Consider the following 17,431-nt stretch of genomic DNA (forward strand, 5'->3'; position numbering starts at 1 on the left):
TCCAGTAAATCATCGAACTTGTGGGGAGTCATGGAAACCTCTGAATTTATAATTGGTCAGGCAAAAGCAAGGGTCATCTGGGGACTCCACTTGCAGCTGATATTTAAAGTAGGGACAGTTTATAGGACCAAGTCCTTTAGTTTGTGGGATCTGATGCTGACTCCAGGTAGATAGTGTCGGAATTGAATCGAATTGAACTGAGTTGAATTGAATTATAGACACGAAGGTGGTGACACAGAATCAGAGAATGGATGTGGAAAAACAACACATATTTGGTGTTGGGAAAAAAACACACATGGGAGTCAGAAAAAAGCCATGCATGTAGAAATTACAACTCATAAGGAAACATCATCAGCCGGGTTTAAGGAAGACAATTTACAAAGCAGCTCAGGGACTTGACTTTGCTTACAACTAATGCAAAGTCCTCTTGGTTTTTAGAGCCAAGCTGATGAGAGATACAGTCCCCAAACCAGAACATCCCAGGAAAAACTCAATCTTCTTTTTTAAAAATTTTTTTAAAGATTTGATTTATTTATTTGACAGACAGAGACCACAAGTAGGCAGAGAAGCAGGCAGAGAGAGAGGAGGAAGCAGGCTCGCCGCTGAGCAGAGAACCCAATGTGGGGCTCAATCCCAGGACCCTGGGCTCATGACCCGAGCAGAAGGCAGAGGCTTTAACCCACTGAGCCACCCAGGTGCCCTCGATCTTCTTTTTATTCTGATGGCAATCTGGGAGGCCCAGATAGAGGCACTGTAGTATACAGGGTCCCTAGTTTCTATCCTCTCCATCCACGGGAGTGATATCAGAGGACAGCTCCTGGAGCTTCATGGCCTGGAAGCTCACTGGAGACTGTTCCTTCTGGAAAGACGTGGAAGGAGGAAGAAGGCCCCCAGATGCCAGACTGCCTCTCCTACAGATGTCCTCTTTGTTTTTGGGCAAGTTTTTCCCATCTTGGCCTTCTCATCTGTTTTCTCTTCTGTAAGACAAAGGGTACTGGACTTGATGATTTGTTAAATTCCCCCCAGCATTAAGATTGGGCTCCATGGCTCTAACCTATGGAAGATGTCCAGAGATTACAAGAGGACACAGGGAAAGAAAAGACATGGAGTTTATCCCATTGAATCTCAATAAGTGTTGAATAAAGGAATTCTTCAGAAAAGAAAATAGACCCAAATTACTCTGACTCCAACCCTGAGCCAGATGCCCTCCATAAAATCAGAGAATCAGATAGGGTGCTGGCCCCAGGGCAGCAGGGGTGGTGAACAGAGTGATTAGAAGGGAGTGCTGTCAAGCATCTTACCATTTGGGTCCCAGTTTCCCAGTGTAACCTTTCTCAGGAGGAGCAGCACGGTCACCACACATTACATTTTCAAGGGCCTGCTAGTCTGATGAACCGTTAAGACACTGAAAGCTCATTTGATATGCACATGACACAGAGCAGGGAGGGAGAGCTGCTAGGGTGATGGTAGAGTCAGGATCCAAAAATACGTCTGCTGACGTGCAAGATGGGTTGAAGCTAACAAGATTATGTTTAGCAGGGAGAAATGAGAATCCCAAACTCAGATCTAAAAAGACCAACTAGACCAGGGGATGGCAAACCATGGCCTATGTGTCAAATCCAAACTGCAGTCATTTTTGTAAGATCAGATTTATTGGAACACAGCCACGTTCATTTATTTATCTACTACCTGTGGCTGCTTTCAACGTTACAATTATGATGTTACAACATTGCTTAGTTGCACCGGGATTGTATGGTCCACAGTGTCTAAAATATTGCTGTCAGAAGTCACTTGAATTAGACAAGGAAGTCCAGATGGGGAGATTTGAATTTATAACAACTCTAGTGAAAAGATTCAAAAAAGAAAGTGTGTGATCATTTAGTCTCCATCAATAGCATTATAATGTGAAGACAGAAATGTATTAGATAACTAGTCTCCTTTAGATGTATGTGACCAAGAGTCATCTAAGAGTAGCTCAGCACAAGAGGAATGTCCTAGAGGGAGGCCGTGGTGGTGTTTCGCACAGCAAACAAGAACTTAGAGAAAGCAATGACCATCCAGAGCGGTCTAATCAGGAACTTTCTCCCCATCTCTCTCCTCTCCTGCCTGTGACTGCTTCTCTCAGTACAGACCAGCTTTCTGCACACAGCCAAGAAACATGGTGACAGCAAGTGTCCTCTCCCAAGTTTGACAGTTTTCATCAATCTTGGTTTTGTCTCTTCTCCCCCAGCACATAGAAAGATGACCTCTCCCTCTCCCCTGCAGTTAATTAAGTGACACTTTAGACTGAAACCTGACTGGAGAAGGGGGCAGGGGTGCGGTAGTGATAGGCATCCCATTCAGAGCAGACAGGACTTCTCCATGTCCCCCATCCCTCTATTCCTTTCAGCCCCATCTTTACAGCTGGAAGTGAAAGACTTTTAAGGATAGAGCTGCAGGACAGAAGGATCTTGGATCCCTGAATCACCACTTTAAGAAGAGCTTCCCAGAAGTACCCAGCCCCCATTAGACTTTGCATGGAAAGGAAATACATTTTCATTGGATTAAGCCACTAACATCTCGGGATTGAGTCATTTCTGCAGCATAGACTACTCCGTCCTGATAATGTAGCTGCCGATAGCTGCTAAATTTTGTATCTCATAGTTTTAGTCGCCAGAGAGGCACTCAGATCCCCAGATCCCGAGAAATGAGTTGATTGGAGCAGCTTAAATATAGTGCCAATCTCTTGGCCAATCAGCTGGTCTTGGGGGCGGAGTCATAGCCGAACATGGCAGGCCCTACGAGGACCCTGAGAATGGAGTTTTCCGGGGTGCTGTTTCCAGAAGAAAGCCTGGGGAGTTGGAGGGTGTGGAGAGAAGAAATGGCAAAGATAAACCATATATAGTGTCTCCGCCTACCAGGCACTGGAGTCTTATGCTCTGAGAATAGTATTTTGAAAGGGATCCCGAGCTGAGATTCCTGGAAAATCTATTAGGACAGATTGGGAAAAGAGGGAGGAGAGTGGTGAGGGGAAAAGCCTCAAAGAACTCTGACCTAAGAGGTAGAATGAAAGGATATGAGGATGTTTAATCTCGAAAAGAGAAGAGTTAACAGGGACACCAGAACTCTCTGCAAGTTGGTAAAACACTGTCCCATGAGAGGGACCTTTAGCCCCAGAAGGTGGACATGACAGAAAAGTCACACTGCAGCCCAACTTCAGGAAGAACTTCTGTTTGAGCCAGCCAGGAGGGGCTCAGACTCTCCTAGCCCTAGCTGGAGCCCTAGGCGAGGCTGAAGGGTCATTACGAGGGCACACCAGCCAGCAGGCCCGGAGCTGCTGAAGAGGACGTGTCGGCATTCTGTCCTTGCTGCCCATTCCCCTCCAGTACTGAGATTCTCAGAAGTACTTTAAATTGGTCACGAGTGTGACTAAGAAGCCAAGCAAACTTTGATGTGGGGGAAGACACAACCTATCAGTGTGGTCCACACAGTCCAGAAGCCCACCTCCTTCTCGCAGCACCCTGGAACTCTGTGAGAGGGCCACTGGACACCCAGGAGATCCTAGAGGGATGCTTTTTCACTACCCCGGCTGCTGATCCTGAAGCCAAGGCTAGGAGGCAGGGTATGGCAGTTGGGGTAGGGGGGCAAGGAGGCGAGATCTGTCCACAACGGTCCCAGCAACTTGTGGGGTGATGGGCAGAGATGACACACTCTCAGAAACAACTTAGAGCTAAGATAGTGCTACACTGTATAGAATCAGGGGTCTTCTCCCCTCGTTTTATGGATGAGGCCCAAGCAACCATGTGACTTAAGCTGGTGGCAGGGCCAGGATCAGAATTGCACTCTTCAGATCTCACAGGAAGCAGGGCGGTGAGCACAGACCAGAGCTAGACCCCCTGACTCTGCTACCTACCAGCTCTGTGACCTTGGGCAAGTTAAGTTACCTCTCTGTACCCAGTTTCTCAATTATAAGATGTAACTAGAGGGGCGATTGGGTGGCTCAGTCAGTTAAGCATCTGACTCTTGATCTCAGCTCAGGTGCTGATCTCGGGGTCCTGAGTTCAAGCCCCACACTAGGCTCTGTGCTGGGTGTACTGCCTACTTAAAAACAAACAAACGCATGTAACTAGAGATAGCGTCTATCTCAGAGGACTGTTTTGAGGATTGGATTTCCAGGGCTCACAGGTCGTATAGACAGGAAGAGGCACATTCAGGGCTTGAACCGAGATCTGCATGATCCTGAAAACGGAGTGTCTCCTGGCCCCTCCCTCAGCCCACAAAAGGAAATCTTTTCAATTATCTCAGGGACATAACTCGGTCAAGCCCATATGTGCTAGAAGCTTGAGAAGTTTCTGTTCTCACACATGGGGAAACTGAGGCACAGACGGTCACAGTGACATATCACCTTAGGAAGAGGAATAGAGTAGTGAAGCCTGCATCAGATGTCTTTTGAGTCCAGTTACCGAGGTGAAAGATAACCCCAAGTTGCAGGATAATGGGCCTGGGCATCAGCTTGTCCCTAGGACTCTGTGTCAAAGAGCCTGGAGCCAGCTGCCCTTTCCCTGGTTTCAGTTGCACCATGAGCCTGTCTGCCACCGAACAAAGCAAGCCCTTGAGAGATGAAGCAAGAGAGCAGGGGTAGGAAGCACTAGGAAGAGTACCCTGGCAGCCAACTGGTGAGACAGCAAGTCTGCTGGAGGCTCCGAGCCCTGCCGGGAATGTCTCACTTTGGCCTTGCAGGGCCCTGGGACGCTGACTTGCTGAATCCTTACCCACCTTCCCTAGATCTGGCTGACGCCATCCTGCCCATCGGGGTAGTATAAATAGATTTCAACTGCACCTATTTTTTTTTGCCCAAAAGTTGCTGATGGATTTAACTGTTCCTAATCCTGTGCCAGGTTGGGGTGATGTCCCCGTCTCTGCAATGGTGGGTCAGAGGCTCAGTGGTAGGATGGGAAGTCGGGGAGGAGAGGAGGGGCTGCTGAGTCAGCCATATGCACGGGCACGGCCATCTGCCAGGCCTTGGCTGAGGCTCCCAAGCTGCCAAGGGAGTGCCACAGAAGATGAGCCTGGTGTAGAGCTCAGCCGAGAGCAGTGAGGGCATAAGAGGCAATACGGGTGTCTGTCATTACGGATCCTGCCACTTACCCACTGGCAGACATTTGGTAAATTCATGTCGTTAAGCCTCAGTTTGCTTCCCCGCAAAATGGGAAAGAATCATGCCTCCATCTCAGGAGGATCTTTGAAAAGATACCAGATCATCAGATATACCAGCAGCAAAGCAAGGGCTTCAGAGCAGAACGAGGTGGGCATAAGAGCCTGGCTTCCAGGTCAAAGTGCCTGGGTTTGGAGCTTGGCTCTGTCACTTCCTGGCTACTTGGCCTGGGCGGAGGGTGGGGGAGGAGCACTTTTCGCTCCTCAGTTTTCCCACCTATAAAATAGACATAGTCATAGTTAAGTGCTTCAGGCAATCATTATGAGGATCAAAATGGCTTAATAGTTGCAAAACCCTGAGAACAGCAGTTGACACATAATACATGAAAATCTGTTAAGTACCAGATGTCCTTTGGCATCCATGTAAACTCATGCAACTTCACCTGTTGAAATTTCTTTTCAGCATTGGGTAAATAAATCTTCCTTGAAACTGTCATCCCTCCCTCCTACTAAGGCTGGTGTTCTAAATCCTTCTTTCCTTCATGTAACACTAACTGCATCACATCCCCTGACCTTTCTCTTTCCCAGCCTTCTGGCTCCCTTCTCCTCCACTCTCTCCTGTTTGCAGCACTGGGCTCAGCTCCCTGAGTGTACAGAAATTCAACTATCTGTCCAATGGGTTCATGATCCATTCATCGGACACTAATGGGGACACCATCCTAGGCACTGTGCTAGGTCCTAGTGGCAACAGATGAATAGCCAGAGATGAGGATGCCAAAAAGGAAGAAAACAGATTGTTAAAGTAGACTTCGACAAGTTCAACAATGAGGGAAGCCCTGAATCCCATGGGAATCCAAAGGTGGGCCCTGACCTAGGACTGGAGGGTTGGCAATGGTCTCCTGAAGGAGGGGCATCTCCTACAGGACACCCCGCCCTGGCCCAGGACACCCATTGAGCACGTCCAAGTTTATTCCCTCACTCCTTACTTCCCAGCCAACCCTCAGTTCCTCTCCCAGCACATTCTCTGCCACCACTGGGCCTTTCACACGGCATCCCTCCTCCTACAGTAGTCTGTGGCTCACAGTTAATGACTTTCTTTGTTTAGCTCTTGGTTCAAATGGGATTTCCCCAGGTCGCTTCCACTGACCTCCCTGGCTAGGTCCAATCTCCTCATAAGAGACACCCCTAGAACTTCGTACCCCCATTTTATAGCCCTGACTACCTTATATGACTATTCAGTTCCCAGCCGCTGCAGATCAAACACAAGGTTAAATGAACAGCTGAATGACTGCATGAACACATAAGCAATGAGTAAAGCAGGGCAGTATGTATATTAATTCTGAAAGATGATGGAAATTACAACTTTTTATTCTTTTATTTTATTTATTTATTTGAGAGAGAAAGAGAGAGACCACAAGTAGACAGAGAGGCAGGCAGAGAGAGAGGAGGAAGCAGGCTCCCTGCCGAGCAGAGTGCCCGATGTGGGGCTCAATCCCAGGACCCTGAGATCATTACCTGGGCGGAAGGCAGAAGCTTAACCCACTGAGCCACCCAGGCGCCCCTGTGACTTCGTTTTAAAGTTAGTTATAATAATCCCTTCTTTATAATAACTCTCATTTATTATAGTACACATTGCAAAAATTTCACTTGTTACTCCTCCGCTCACAAATATTAATGAAGCACCTGTTTGGGGGCAGACACTGTTCTCAGCACTGGGATGAGAAAGCAGCAAAGAGTTCGCCACGTGCCCTGCCTCTGGACTTTGTATTTGGGTGGAAAGCAAGTGAAGAGACAAAAGCATGAGGACAGAAATCAGGCTTTGGGCATACCTGGATGGCTCAGTTATTAGGTGCCTGCCTTCAGCTCAGGTCATGATCCCTGACCCGGGATCGATGTGGACCGAGCCCCACATCAGGCTGCCTGCTCAGCAGGGGGCTTCCTTCTCCCTCTCCCTCTGCTGTTCCCCCTGCTTATGCTCTCTCTCTGTCGAGTAAATAAATCTTTTAAAAAAGAAGGAAGAGGGGTCCCTTGGTGGCTCGTGATCCCAGGGTCCAGGGTTTGAGCCCGTGGCAGGCTCCCTGCTCAGCGGGGAGCCTGCTTCTGCCTCTCCCGCTCCCCCTGCTTGTGTTCCCTCTCTTGCTGTGTCTCTCTCTGTCAAATAAACAAAATCTTAAAAAGAAAAAAAAAAAAGAAGGAAGAAAGAAAGGAATAGAGGGAGGAAGGAAGGAATGAATGAATAAACAAATCAGGCTTTGGAAAGTGACTCCTTGTCACAACCCCACAGCCACAGACCTTCATAGCTCATCCTGTCCTCTTGGATATCACAATGAGAAGGATGGCATTGACTCAAGAAATATAGGAAATGGGGTGTCTGGGTGGCTCAGTCATTGAGCATCTGCCTTCAACTCAGGTCTTGAGCCCCGGGTCCTGGAATCGAGCCCCACATCGGGCCCCTTGCTTGGCGGGAAACCTGCTTCTCCCTCTCTCACTCCCCCTGCTTGTGTTTCCTCTCTAGCTGTGTATCTCTCTGTGTCAAATGAATAAATAAAATGTTTTAGAAAGGAAAAAAAGGAAAAGAAATACAGGAGAACTCCTTGAGAAAGTCCAGCCGGCGGCCTGGGCTTGAGTCACCTTGTACGGGCTCTCTAGCACAGACCAGCCAGGGGAAGGGTCTCTGCTGTCAATGCCAAATGTCCCGGGGGCAGGCTGGCTGGGCTAGGAGATGATGGAGCACCTGAGGCCCCAGCTAGAGGTAGATCAGGGCACAGCTGTTGTCTGGTGCCACGTGTCCTCCACTGGCCAGAGGGTTTTTGCTGGCTGCTGACACAATGGCCTGACATTCCCCTGCCTCAGCAGCCAGGAGCGGGAAATGAGGGCTGAGCTGGCCAGTCCCTTGTGACAGTGAGTCCTGCAGCCCTTGAAACCTGAGGAGATGGGCTGAGGTCAGTGCTTGCCTCTGCTCCCCCAGTGGGGGTCAACTTTAGGCTTTGAATCGGCTTCCCTGAATGTAGGACTCCTTATGGTAGATCCAGAGGTGACAGGATGGGGACTGCTCTTGGGAGGATGGATATGGGGGTGCAGCTGGAGGGGAGGGAGATGCTTCCTTGGGCCCTGAGGTGACAGAGTGATGTGCGGTTCTCTGCCCTTTAAGGGCTCATGGTAACATTTGCCAATTCCCTTGTACACACCACCGATGTTTATTGAGCTCCTACTATGTGCCAGACCCACACTGTGCTGGGTACTTGAATGGGATGTGGCCCCCAGCCTCCCTCAGATCATTTGGACAATGTTTTGTCCTTTCTAAAACACTTGTCAGGATCTCAAGCAATCCTTGTTCCAGTCCTGTGAGTCCCATGAGAGCATCACTGTCCTTCCCTTCGGATGGATGGGCAAGAGAGGCAGAGAGAGGGTCAGTAATTTGCTTAAGGGGAAACAAGGTAAAAACCAGCAACCAGGTCTTATTTACCCCTTTGCTGAGCCCCACCAAGGGGAGTCAGGGAGTGGTACTTTATTTTGGTTTTTAATGGTTCACCCTCACCCTTAAGAGTCTGAAAGTAAAACTTGATGAATTAGGGAAGGCTTCATGGAGCCCCTGACCGTGTTTTCCCTACCCACTATTTCATTTTTAACACCTTCTTCCTGAACAGAACCAACACCCTTGACGGGAGAGAGGACAGATCAGAGATCTATTTAAAGTTCTTGCTCTTTACCACTGATGTCACACATTGGTGTCCATCTTGACCGGTTCTGCTTAGAAGACCTCACTGGCCGGACGCAAACCCAGCTTGGTTTGAAGCTGAAACACCTGCTCGGTTACACATACCCACACACTTCAGAGACTCCCATGCTTCTGTATTTATGCTTCTGCCCTTCCTCCAAGCACGAAAGAGCACCCTGTTCCCCACACAGGCACTCAATAAACCCTAATTGATTAGTTGATTGGGAACAACAAGTACATAGTGAAAGTGCCTGGAAATACAATCTCCCAAAGGCTGCCAGCCAGCCAGGGGCTCAGGGGACAGGTGTTTTCAGATCCTAGTGCTTGCTCATCCCCAAGGCAAAGTTTAAAGTGAGTGACTGTGCATTATTTTAGAGCAGCGTAAAACTGGAAACATGCAAATACTCAGTGACGGGGGATAGCTAAGCTATCTGGGTTATATTATGATTCTGGAAGACTCTATAGCTTTTAAAAGTGATGATATGGTATCCCACAGAGAAATGTGTACCAGGTACCAAAGCAAAAAAGGCAGAATATGAAAAGAATGGAGAAATATACATGCATACCTTTAGAAAGATGAGCAAACTTGACTACTTGGTAGGCCCTTTGTGTTGGGGGGAGCGGTTAAAGTTCATTAAGGAAAGAGAACAGTAATAGGGTCGGGTCTGTCACACTGTGTCGTGTAATGGGGAGAGTCCCTAGGACTCAGACGACCTAGGGATCCTCATGCTGTCAACTAGGGATGATATGATCTTTTTGTTTTTTAAGGTTTTATTTATTTATTTGACACAGAAAGATAGAACACAAGCAGAGGGAGTGGCAGGGAGAGGGAGAAGCAGGCTCTCCACTGAGCAGGGAGCCTAATGCAGGGCTGGATTCCAGGACCCCGGGATCATGACCTGAGCCAAAGGCAGACGCTTAACAACTAAACCACTCAGGCATCCCTGAACAATGTGATTTGAACAGTTCACTATCCTGATCTTCAGTTGGGAATTTTATACTTGCCCTGTCTCATGAAGTAAGGCCCAGAAGCTACAAAATATACAGCATATAAATGTTTCTATTTTTCTGAAATCCAAAAAGCTCTGCCAAATCCCATGGGTTTTGAATAAGGAATCATGGACCTGTACCAAGCACGTTAAACATGGCACGTACCAAAACACGTTAAACATATTATTTTATTTAACTTAACCTTCACAACAATTCTACAGAATAAGTTTTATCATTCCTATTTTACAGATGAGAAAACTTGTGTGTCTAGAGAGAAGGAATCTGCCTCCCTATTAGAAATAAGTGGGCCAGTTCAGATCAGAAACATTCAAAGCCCATGATTTTGGCCACCATGACTACATCAGCAGAAATGCTTGCTGGAGTGACATCTGCTTGCTTTTGACTTGTGAGATAACAAAGGAGAATATTTCTTGTAATTTTGGACACTGAGTGCATGCCAAAACTTGTCAAACATTGTCTCATCTGATCTCCACAATCGTGGGAGGTTTGGACTAGTATTAACCCCCTTTTTAGATGAAGAAACTGAGGCTTAAGTTACATAACATGCCCACGTAAGCCAGGGACCTGGGATTTGAAATCAGTTCTGATGATTTCAAAGCCTGGGATGTTGCATCTTTCATCAGACAATCAGGAAGTTATCAGGGCAACACCGAATGTAGAAGACAAAGGGGCTGTGGCGAAATAGAGCTATGAACGTAGAGCTCCTTCCATTTCCTGTCTTCCCCCTTCCTTCCTCTCCCTTCCCCTCGCCTTCTTCCTTCTGTGCAACAAGGTCAGCTGTCCTCTCAAGGACATGAAACGTAAGCTAGGATTGGTTGCCAAGTGCCTTTAACAGAGTCACAGAAAGGAAGAATATACGAAAAATATAACTGATGCACAGGTAGGTCCATCAGAGGAAGAAAATAAGTTGTTTCTTAGGATGTCCAGGGCCTACACAAAGGTGGAAATGAGAAGATATTCCTGCAAAAGGCACCATCTGGTCCTGCTGGTCAGCAGGCCTAAGACTCTGGGGTGAAAGTCAGCAAAATCACACCTCATGTCATTGCGTTTTCATTTATAAAGCAATCCAAGGAAGAAGCTTGCTGGGAGAGACTGTCTCTGGGAGCTGCCTGTGGACAAGCCGAAGAGGCAGAAGGCACTAGATGTCCTTGACTGTCCACCCAGAGGTGGTTGGCAGACTGCCTACCTTTAAAGCACTCCCAAGGACCCTACTGCAGAAAAGGACAGCTCCTAAATCAGATTAATCCCATTTGGATTAGAACTGAATCCCGGGGTATCTACAAAATGTGGGAGGTCATGATCTGCACTTCTGGGTGCTTTAGAGTTTATGAGAGAAGGGCTTAGGTTGGGGTGCTCCCAGGTCAGAGCTTCCTCCAGGGCTCAGCAGTCAACCTCAGACTCAAAAACAGGTGCAGGGCTGCCAAGCCAAGACCATAAGAGGCAAGGTCTCCTAGAGGTGGGGCGGGAGTAAGACAGGGGGTATTAGTTCAAGGCCTGAGCAGGATCTTGTGAAGGTTAGGAAGGGGGAGGTGACAGTCAGATGTTTAAAAGAATTCAGGTGTGTAGCAGGAATCGGATTGTCCACATGCAGAAGATTCTCACTCCTGTGCAGAGCATAGGGGAGGAGTTGGTTACAAGCAACAGAATCATCTGACTAACATAAATGGAAAAGGAGTTCACTGGAACACTGGGAGAAACATCTCAAGGGGTTGAAGGGAAGGCCAAAAACATGCTGAGAAAACAAAAGAAACCCAAATAGTGGGAGGTTTTAAACTCCTACCAGCTAGGCTTACCAACTGGCCCCAATATGCACCAGCCTTTCCCAGTTTGGGCACAGACAGTCCCATATAGGTAACCCCTTAGTCCCAGACAAACCAAGATGGCTGGTCACCCTACGACCAGCAGGGTAGAGGGCCAGAGTTGACCCGTGAAAAATCCCCTAGGGGCAATGCCCAGAAATCTTTTTTTATTATTATTTCTTATTTTTAAAGATTTATATATTTATTTTAGAGAGAGATAGCATCTGAAAACTGGGGAGAGGCAGAGGGAGAGAGAGAATCCCAAGAAGACTCTCCACTAAGCCTGCCATGGGGCTCTGTCTCCTACTCGGAGATCATGACCTGAACCGAAATCAAGAGTCAGATGCTCCAATGACCGAGCTACCCAGGAGCCCACCCACAGCTTACCACAAAACTTTTAATAACAGTGATGCCTAATATTCCATCTAAAATGTTTGCCAGTCTGGGCAGGAATCTAACGCCTTCTCTGGTCACTCCAAGCCTGCAACCTGCTTGCTTGTACACTCAGTCTTAAAGGGGAGGCTGGGATGCACTCCCAGTGAATTAAACTAAACTGACTAAATTTGAACTACATCCACTGAGCTGGATCCCAGAGGGGCTCAGCTTCTCCTCAGAAGTCCTACAGATCGTAAGTGGCAGAGCGACAGTTAGACTTAAGTCTGTCTGATTCTGCACCTGTGTGTGTTCCCCACCATTGCCCTATTCGGGGGGTGTCCTGATACTGCCAGAGCCTGGAGACTCCAAGGTCTGCAGGATGGCGGCCTGAGCTTCCAGGTATATTTTCCAGAAGGGCCTCTAGGTCAGAGATGGCAAGGCAAGGCGAGGGTATGGTGAGGAGAGAGAGCGTAGTTTAGTTTGTAGAGCCTGGCAGGACCTGGCCTTGTGCACTGTTCCCCAAGGCAGGAAAGGCTTATGTAACAGGTAGCGAGAAGGGTTGGCAGAAACCAAACAGACCCACCTTTCAGTTAATCCTTTTACTGAATCCATGCCCCAGCCTCTAGGAGGACAGAACGTATGCTAAGGATATGAGGGACTCCAGGCTCTGCCTGCAGTCCTCCCCTGCCTGGTCCTGTCCCTCATGAGGGGTTCCCAGGAGGGGACTAGGCCAGGTCCTACAATTCTCCATCCTTAAGAACTCTCTCCATGTCTCTTCCCCATCCCCTCCCCAGAGACAAGGCCTCTAGGGGCCTCCACGCTCTGACCCCGTCCCTGTCCTATACTCCTTACCCCTTCCTCACCAAGCCCCAGACACAGTGGCCTTTTATCTGTTCCTCAGACTATCTGAACTCATTCCCACTTTGGCCCTTCAGACCAGCAGTCTCCTCCACATGACGTCTTCCCGTTCTCCACAGGCTGACCCTCCTCATCATCCAGATTTCAGGCCAGGTGTCCTCTCTTCCCCGAGACCTCTCCTGCCTCCCAGTCTAAAGGAGCTGCCTGTTCATTTGCCTACCCCTCTGTTTCAGTGTATTACAACCAGTTATTTTCTTGTCCATCATCTGTCTCTCCCTGCCTTGGTTCACAAGACATTTCATAAATCCAGTCTGGCTTCCTGTGAACTCCATGGTCCCCCTACCCCGACCCCAGGGACCCTGGGGACCCTCAGGGACCCTGCCCTCCCTGCATTCCCAGCCTCAACCTGGCTTCTTTTCTCCCTGGAGGCTGCTCTCCACCCCACCTCCTGCTACATCAGACATAGAAACAGCTGTCGACCCCTCACTCCAGTTCATTCCTTCTCCCCTCCGCCAGCCCATCAGGGTTCTCGGTGCCCCGTAACGCAGGGGAGGGCATCACTCAGGGAGGGCAGAGATAAGTCTGCCTTGTTCCCTGCTGCGCGGGGGGCCTAGCGCAGGACCTGGCACCCAGTAGGGTGGATGGACACGTGAAATCCGCCGCATCCACGGCCGCGGGCAGGCTGTCACACGGAGAGTTTCCAGGGAGACCGCTCCGACCCAGAGCTGGCCGGACTGAAGCCCAGAGAGCTGCTGTGGATGGATGGAGGGCGTGCTCTCGCTGTGGGAGGGCTCCAGCGAGAGCGGCACCCAGCAGGAGCAGGGGCTGCTGCGGGAAAATGACGCGCTGTTCTCTCCAGATTGCGCAGGACTGAGGGGGAGGTGAGGAATGAGGCCAAACCACAGAGGGTTGTATAAGCCTGGAGGAGGCAGAGCGCTGGAGACTAAAGATAATGGCAGATCATTGAAGAGTCTGGAGTAGGGAGAGAAATGGTCAGATCTGCGTCGGAACTGAAAAATCACAGCAGCTGGATGTGTTCTGGGATGATGAGCTCCGTCCTCCACCTAAATCCTTGCGTTCTCCCCCAGATTACCCCGCATTGTCCTCCTTCTTGCTCTTAATCGGTACAGGAGGCCAGGGCTTCTGTGGACATCGCCCCCCTTAATCCCTATAGTAGGTTGAATGGTGCCCCCCCACCCCCCCAAAAAAACACTGAATCACATCCAAACCCCTGGAACCATGTGAACGTGCCCTTAGTTGGAAAAAGGGTCGTTGAGGATGTAATTGAGCTAAGGGGTTTGAGACGAGATCACCCTCGATTACTGAGATGGGCACGAAAGCTGGTGAGAAGCGTCTGTAGAAGAGGCAGAAAAGGAGAAGACCCAGACAGGAGTGGAGCAGCCCCTTTGGCTGGGAGCTGGCGTGAGGCCACCACAAAGCTGGGAAGCCAAGATGCACCAACAGTGCCCAAAGCTGGAGGAGGAGAAGAAAGATTCTCCCCTAGAGTCTCCAGAGGGAAAACCCTGTTGACACCTCAATTTTAGATTTCTGACTTCTGAACCATGAAAGAACACATATGTGTTGTTTGAAGCCCCCCAGTGTATGGCAATCTGTTACAGCAGCCCTAGGAAATTAATACAACTCCATCCTCCAACTAAGAAGATTCAGCCTCAGGACCCTTCCCGACGGTGGACCCTCATAAATCAGAAGACTTCCTTTCTGTTCTGGAAGGTACGATTGTGACAGAAGCATGGAGCCAGACCAGCCTTTCAGTGGATCCTTGTCTGTAGCGCTTGGCCCTGAAAGGACCACACCAAGAAATGAATCACCAGAATGAAGCAGTGGACAAGTCAGTGGAGTTGGGTCAACTCCACTTGGTGCTTCCAAGCGCCAAAGACCCTGAGAAAAAAGCTGGCAGCACTCTGTGGAGACTAAGGGTTTGGCAAAAGGGGGGACAGTGAGTTGCTCAATGGGGGTGAGCACAGATATGGCAGAAAGGGTCATTGTTCAAATAGGATTTGTAGCTTAGGGTTTCCCAAAGGGGTCTGTGGAGCTCTGGAATGGTCAGTCTGGTCTTTAGGGTGGGCTTCATGGGGCCAACGCTTCATTCGTTAAGCGTTCCTAAACATACTCACCGTGTACTGGCCGCCTTCTGCACTGTATCCATCGAGGCACAGTCAACGTCTGCATTTCCAGACATGAGCAGCCAGCTCACCTCTGCAAACATCAGTACTTGACCTGAAGGTCTGCACTGTGCGCACACGTGTGTGTGTTTGTGTGTGTGTGTGTGTGTGTGTGTGTCCTCCCTTCCTCCCTGGGGAATCGCACCTATCCCTGTAGAAGCGCCAGCTTCCTCCGTTATAAGTTTCTCTCCTGGAGGGCTAAGCAACACTGCAATGACGTCACCATCTCTGTGAGTGCCCATTCAGTGTCTTTCTCCCCACTTAGCTATAAACACCCCCATGACTACCCCTGGCCTACTGTAGGTGTCCCGTAAGAATCTGAATGAAGGGCACCTGGTTGGCTCAATTGCAACTGCCTTCGCTCAGGTCATGACCCTGGAGTCTCGGAATTGAATCCCACACTGGGATCCCTGCTCAACGGGGAGTCTACTTCTCCCTCTGAACTTCCTCCCTCCCCATGCTCTCTCAAATAAATAAATTAAAATCTTTAATAAAAAAAAAAAAAAGAATCTGAATGAAACAGGCCAATTCTCGGGGCCCCTGAGTTTTCAGAAGGAGAAAGATTTCATCTGGTCATTTCAAACCCACTGAGAGTGCCAACAGCTCAGGGTTCAGGTTTCATCTTAAGAGAAAGAAATAGAATCAAAGGGAAAAGGTCAAGGGCAAAAATAAAGCCATATGTGGGAGGGGAAGAAGACGTCAATCCTAAACCCAGGGCTGCCAGAGGCCAAAATTTTACAAACCTCCCTCCGTAAGAGGGATCCTCGCCAATTTTTCTTAGGTCTTGGTTAAGATGACACCCTATACCTCCTTCCTTATAACCCCAATTCCCACCCCCCAACTCTCTTCCTCCTGAAGATTAATTTCTTTCTGAATAGCATTCAGATGGTCTGGACTCTAATGATGTCCAGAATCCCATCAAAGTAGAAAGAGACACCTGGCTCTTCACAAATCCCCCCGCAAAGGGTCACCTTCTTACATGAAAACGAAAAAGCTATTTGGAGAGAAATGTGGTAAATCCATGTTGCAGACTGGTTGCCACCAGATTTCCTCTGCTGAAAAGGTGAAAAACAGTACCCATCTCAAGTGGGAGAACATTTGAGATCATGCGTACACACTCAGTGCCGTGCCCAGTTGCAGTCCCAGTAGTCAGTACCACAGCTGTTGTTAAAATTATTGGGACCAGTCCCTCTAACTTGGAGTGTCATCAATCAGTTGCTCCTTTTCCCTGTACCAACTTCCCTGCTAACCATACACAGGCTGTCCAGTCATCCCCAGGAGCACCAGGGCTGTGGACCAAGCTACCCTTCTGAGATGGGCACCCCAGAAGGAAAGGCAAGGTTATGGTCATTCACTCATTGTTATTAAATATTAGGCCCTTGTGAAGGCTGGGCAAATGTCAGAAGATGCAGCCCAGGTCCTTGGCATTAGCTTTCTTGGGGCACTTGCCTCAAGGCTTTGTCTTCAGAAGGTCCCTTTGGAATGAATGAGGGTGGAGCAGAGGTGGTGAAGGAAAATATCAAGAAAGGAAAGCCATCCTTTGAGTAGAATACAGAAGTCATTGGCCAGTTAAGAAAGGTTTTGGGTCCCCTCAGACTTCTTGTTCTGAGCCCTACCTCTTGCCTTCTCTCTAGAGCTTCATAAGGTAGACCGTGTTCCATCATGCTTGCCTCTTTCTCTAAAAACCTGCTCTAAGGCAATAGCCTTATATATTTGTTTATAGTAACATGTAAATGGTTGTTGGGTCTTTATGCTTGCTTGTTTTTATAACGGGAAAAGGATTCAGTGAAAGAAATGAATACCTTCAAGTGAGTGGGGTTAGGAAGAGGCCCTTCCTAATGACTCAGAAAGCACACTACCTGCTCCATCCAGAAAGCCAGTGGCTGTGGCAGTGGGGACCAAGCCATTTGGGTTGAGTTGAACTGACCAAACAATTTCTGAGCACTACGTTCTCTTGCTAGAAGTAGGAAAGTAGGCAGGAGCATGGTGGGGGAAGAGGAGGACAAGGGACAGTAGACAGAACAGAGGTACACAAAGTAGAGAGGGATTATTCCCCCCAAAAGCACCTCTCTGGGAACGTTGCCAGGGAGGAGTGCAGAGCTCTGTTTCTTCAAAGCATCACTTTTGATGTAATGAAAAGTAAGGAGCTCTGGTGGCTCAACTCTCTGAAGTACACTCAGCCTCCTTCCTTGGCCCCTCCTGACTCATGAGACCCCCCCCCGCCCAGGTCATGGCTGGTCTGTTTCTAGAGGAGCTCATCTCCTGAGCCAATGCAGCCAACTTGGATAACTGCCCAGGCCTCCCCATTTGCTTTGTAGCCTAGGACCAAAGCAAAATTATGGACCAGATCATGT

The sequence above is a fragment of the Mustela putorius genome, unplaced genomic scaffold, assembly GCF_011764305.1.
Source record: "Mustela putorius furo isolate JIRA1106 unplaced genomic scaffold, ASM1176430v1.1 tig00000129_pilon_pilon_pilon, whole genome shotgun sequence".
NCBI lineage: Eukaryota > Metazoa > Chordata > Mammalia > Carnivora > Mustelidae > Mustela > Mustela putorius.